At 38.2% G+C, this 5,774-nt stretch overlaps 1 pseudogene; it reads left to right on the top strand.

Annotated features, from left to right (window-relative positions):
* The first annotated feature begins 1,034 nt into the window (after nt 1-1,034).
* LOC102023096 lies at nt 1,035-2,348 on the top strand (annotated as a pseudogene).
* The last annotated feature ends 3,426 nt before the right edge of the window (nt 2,349-5,774 follow it).

The raw sequence follows: 5,774 nt of genomic DNA, 5'->3' as shown, positions 1-5,774 counted from the left end.
TTAATATTAATTTATTAAAAATTTTTTGGGAGACAGAGTCTCACTGTGTAGTTCAGGCTGGCCTTGAACTCATTATTTAGTCCAGGTTGGCCTCAAACTCGTGCAATCCTCCTGCCTCAGCCTGCCAGTGCTGGCATTACAGGTATGTATCACCATATCCAGTATTTTTCTCCTTACATTTGTAGCCTGAGTAGCTAATCCAGAGCTTGAATGGAGTAGACACACAGTACATCTTTTGCAGAAGATAGGAATTTGTCAAGTAATCTCCTCTCTAAAGGTAAGATTGATAAGCACATTTTGAGTTTTCTCAAATATAATTAAGATGAAACAATTTCTCATTGACAACCACATCAGAAACCTTAAACTATTTGGCTGTTAAACTATTTAGTCTTTGTGGGACATAAATTACACAGGAGGCTGACACTGCTACATTATTTGCCAATAATGATAAATGGAGAGTAATGGGAGAATAATTCCCAGTGGCTGTTAGACAAATATCAGCTGTAAAATCTGTGTATTGGAATGTAGAAATCTTAAATTCAGATGTTTATACTTATTCTGTGACTCTCAGATTGTAATAGAAGTGTAAGTTTTACTTCCCTAAGGCACTAAGTGAATGATAAGCTGGAGAATGAGATAAGATATGTATAAATTCCAAAAACAGATTTTTGACTGTAGCAGGTGTATAGTGAAACTACAGATTAGATAACAGAGTTATAGGATTTCTATGGATGTGGGAAGTAAGCATTACATTATATTAAAGCTGGATTTCTTTTACTTGAAAAAGCAAATTTCACAAATATTTTAATATAAAGCAACAATGACAACTTTATTTGACTAAAAAATTTCTTACTTGAAAAATTGCTTCTTTTGCTAGTTTCTACTTAATGACTCCCCTGAGATACTAAATGTTTGGATATATAGAAGAATATCATTAAAACAATTTATAATTTGATCTTTCCTAAACCAGAGAGTATTTTGAAAATTGTTTTATACATACTGGTGTGCTAGTCAGCTTTATGTTACTGTAACAAATGCCAGAAAAATTCCCCACGATATTTGGTCTGGCCAGTGCCACTTCTCTCTGCAATGACCCTCTCCACCTTAGGAAACAGTCTCAGGCCAAGGACACCAGAAAGGAAGAGCAGAAAAACAAGGAGAAGATTACAAAACTTTTGGCCTGAAAAATAAGAAAGGAGCAAAGCAGAAGTTTAGCAAGGCTGTCAGTTATCAAGTTACATTTATTTAACAAAATCTACATCAGGTAGCACAAAAGTGAAGATGAAACAAAATTGAAGATGATGAGAAGAAAGGATTGCAGGAGCTGAGTGAACCGTTCAAACCTGTAGTTGCCACTCAAAAAATAAGTAAAGGTAGGTGCAGCTCCCAAAACTGTAGTATGCACCTTCTTGAAGCAAAGACAGTGTAGAGAGGAGATGAAGGCAAGATCTCTCATGACCTGAATTTGGAGAGATAATGTAAACAATGAAATGTTAACACTGATGCAAGAGATGAATTTTAAAAAGATACAATGGTAATTGGGATGAAAAAAAGCTCAAAGAAGTAATAAACAAGAAGCATGGGGAGGTAGAAAAGAAAAAAATACCCAAGAACTCAGCAAGCATTTCCTTGAAGCTATTGAAAATAACAAGCATTGTTGGGTGTGGGTGTGCCTTGGGTTGATAAGGGTATGTTATCAAGCACTTCCTCCTGGATTTGTAATGAAAAAAGTTAAAAAGAAAGAAAAGAAAGGAGATGAAATTTCATTAGGAGATTTCATCCAATGACAGTGTTCTGCCTTAGGTCCAAATGTTACCAAACTCACTGTAGAATCTTTTCTTGCATGGGAGAAAGTAAAATACAAGAAAAGATTGATAAACTTGAAGATATGGAAAGAAAGCAAGCTGACTTCAGAGCAGGGAGGGCACTAGTGATCAGTGGTCATGAGGTGTTTGAATTCCATCCTGAACTAGTCAGTGGTGATGAGGAGGAAGCAGATGACACGCATTTTGTATTTCACTCAACTGGTGATGAGATTGACAAGTCTGTGAATACAAACAACACAGATTTAAACTTGTACATCCCAAGAGATGTGGATGAGGCAGGTGTTACTGCAGCTGGCTTGAGAGAGTCAGCACATATGCCTTAGGCAAAGAGAAAAATAAGCTAAGTGAAATATCTGGAGGCAGGGACCAAAATGGTGAAAGAAGTGATTCAGAAGAGGACAGCAAAGTGGAGGGACAGGGAAATTGAGCCATCAGGGTTGTTTCTGTTGATGAAAATCTTTTACAGGGGAAGATCTGGATGAATTAGAAGAAGAATTAAACACACTTCATTTAGAAGAATAATACCAAACAAGTCAATGAAAAGATCAAGTCAGCTCAGCATGAGTTGAAATTGACTTCATTAATGTTTTTCACCTAGAATTAACAGGTTGTGTATTTCCCAGATGATTGCAGGTCTTTCTCTCCTCCAAAAGAGGAGTATTCCCCCTATGTCTGCTGTTTTGGTTTTGGCTTTATCCCACAGCAGATTCACAATAGTTTGTGACACATTGAAAATATAAAGGTCATTGCAGAAAATAATTGTTGCAACGATTCACTCAAGTTGGAAATTTAGCTACTTTTCCAGATTTTGATTTTCATTGGGCATGTGTGGTTATCAAGAACAACAGAGATTTATATTTAAAATACACTTTATTTGATGCAGTTTTTCATGGGTGATTTTCTTCCCTTTCCATTTATGTTTTAAAGACTACTTAGAATATAAGCAAATGTAGATATAGTATTATATGTCCTTGGAAAATTTGATGGACATTTGAAATGGAATACTAACCTGGCAGGATCAGTTACAATGCCCTGTGCTTTCACTATTATTTTTGCCAAAAAAAGTTGTAAATAAAGACTATCACACATTAAGGAAAAAGCAAACACAAAAACAAAAACATCCCCAAATGCCTGAGGTAATCAGTGTATCAAAAAAAAAAAAAAAAAAAAGAGGCTTTATTTTGGTTCAGTTTTAGAGGCTTTAGTCCCTGATCTGTTGGCCTTGTTGCTTTGGGCTTGTGGTAAGGCAGAATATTATGATCAAGACTGTGTAGCGGATCAAAACTGTTCACCATATGGCACCCAGGAAGTACACAGAGGAAAAGGTCTGCCCACCTTTTAGCAGTGCCCTCCTTTGGGAAAAAAGGTTCCCAAATCTCCTTTGAGGACATTCCCCTACTGATCTAACTTCTTTGTACTAGGCCCACCTAAAACTTTCACCAACTCTCAAACAGGATCACTAACTGGGAAACAAATTTTCAACACTCAAGATTTTTGAGAACACTAAAAAACCCAAACCATAGCAGAGATAAAGAGGAAAGGCTGAGGTTCCAATATCCCCTTCAAGGGGCCCTGCAAGACCTAATTTTCTTCTACTGTGTCCCACTCCATAGGTTCCACCCCTTAGGATGGGGACTAGGCTTTTAACACACAGTCATTTGCAGGACATTCCAGATCTTAATAGTAGAACCACTCAGTGGAAAAACTAACACTAACTTCACTTTTGAAAAGCTTAACGACATTGCATATCTTTAATACACACAGATGCATAAATTATACCTAAAATATACATACAGGTATAACTATAGCTAAGATTAAAATAACATGATGGGTGGTGAGAAGTAGTATGACTAAGATAAGACTAGTTACTAAATTTTTTTAAAGAAGATTTTCAGAGTCCAAGAGAGATTCTGGCTTAGGTATTTTAGTGGATTGATAATTGGTGGTCAACTTATAACCCCCAGCTGAACTGAATAAGCGTGGTGCTGGGTGTGGAAAGCCCATCTGGAGACTGTTGCCAGCAGCATAAGAGGCAGACATGAGAAGAAGAAAAAAGGCTTTTGGGAACTAAAGAGGCTGTTGGGAGCTGAGAAATGCTGTTGTGAGCTGGTAGAAGCTGTAAGGAGCTGTTGTTTTAGAGGAGCTCCTCATGCTGGCTTTTCTGATGAATGTGGCTGTTTTCATCCTCCAAGGAGCTCGGAGCCTTGTTGGCACTGAGAATAGCTTTGGTTCACTTTGGGGGAGCTCTGGTCCTCACTTTGAGCATCACTTCCTGTCTCCGGAGGGGAAGATGGGGCACTGCCGGCTTCCTGAAGAAGCTTGCTGCATTGGCTTCCCTGATGAGAACTCAGCCATCTCGATCATTGGAGGAACTCGGGACCTCACTGTTGGTAGGGATGGCTGTGGTACCTTACAGGGGAGCTCTGATTGTTCTGACAGTTGCTCCTGGCTCGAGTGCAGATCACTCAGCCTGCTAGTACAGATCCTTCATCCCGCTGGCACAGACTTCCTAGATCCCACCACTGATCTTTGAGCCTTTGCAGCACAGATCCATGAAACAGGCCTGCAGGAGATATTGTTATGGGCTCTGGGCCTCCGGTTGGATTCGTTGGAGGCATTGTTATGAGCTCTAGGTCTTCAGCTAGACTCATGCAGGACGTTTTCATGGGATCCACACCCTCGGCTGGATTCCTTTGTCTGTATTGTGTGGACAGATTTCCTGCACTCTTTTGTATATCGTTCTTTGGGTGATTATTATAAATAATCATATAAAGTATATGTCCTGTATTATACATTGTTTCACTTTGCATAATATCCCCCAAGCCAAAACAGGTGTAGTGGTGTAAGAAATGTTTCTCTCCAATTAGTCTCATTTGCTTTATGCTTTTAGGGATTCCCCATCCTCATCCACTTGTGCTGTACTTCTCCACTTAGTATTTTGAGTTGACAACTTCACATAAATGGATGGTTCTCTTCCAATGGTCCTGTGAAGAGGTGTGTGGTACACTGTGGCACCATAAAGCCATCAGAAAGTCTTTTTTCCTGGATGTGGACAGAAGCTATAGACCATTACTTATCTTTTTAGAAGCACTGTAGGGATGAGACTCTCTCCACCCTTTACTTCTCCCTTACCCTGCTCCAAATCTGGAGGAGGAGGAGGAAGAAGTAGTAGCAGAACAGAGAGGACCCAGCCCTTTCCCTCTGACATGTGCCTGCCAAGAAGAGGGACGAAAGAGCTTTAAATTTTAATGTAAAAGTTTGAGATTTTGATTATGTTGATTAAACATTTACAGTTCCTGAAGGACTCTTGGATCCACAAGAGGGATTGGTGTCCCTGTGGACATCTGTGAAATGACAGCTATATGAAAGACAATGTACTGTGATTGAGATTTCATTCAGAAAAGGTAAAAAGAAAAAAGGCCCCACTGAAAAGTTTTTCAGTGATAGTGCAAGAAAAAATAAGCATCTTATGCTCACTTTGCAGCACATGTGTTATTGCATCTCACAAGTCCCATGTGTGTGGCATTCTAGTTGACAGTTGTGCCTAAGCACAGGTTTACCTAGGGCAGCCAGAAAAGAAGGGTAATTTTATTTTATTTTTTACCCTAGTTTATAAAAATTCATTGTTCATGGAGGAAACTAGACAATTTATACAAGATTATAATTCTAAACCCTGGTTTTAAATATGGACACAATTCACTATTATATATAGGATATGTTAATGTGGTACATTTTATTCTTTTAAAGCTTCAGTGAGGTAAATTTTAAGAGAGATGCATTTTCTAAATCTGTGTTTATCTTTACAATGAATTTTTAAAATAAAACATTGTGTCTAAGATGTTTTTATATTTCTGGACTATAAGGGCTTGGGGTAGTTTCCATTAAAATTATATTAAATTCATCCATAATTTACAATACAGTTATGAGACTCAATGAGATAATGAAGCA

This window comes from Chinchilla lanigera, unplaced genomic scaffold (assembly GCF_000276665.1).
Source record: "Chinchilla lanigera isolate Chin_1 unplaced genomic scaffold, ChiLan1.0 scaffold00001, whole genome shotgun sequence".
Lineage (NCBI taxonomy): Eukaryota > Metazoa > Chordata > Mammalia > Rodentia > Chinchillidae > Chinchilla > Chinchilla lanigera.
Note: the sequence above shows the minus strand (reverse complement) of the source record. Positions and strands in the feature narration are given on the sequence as shown.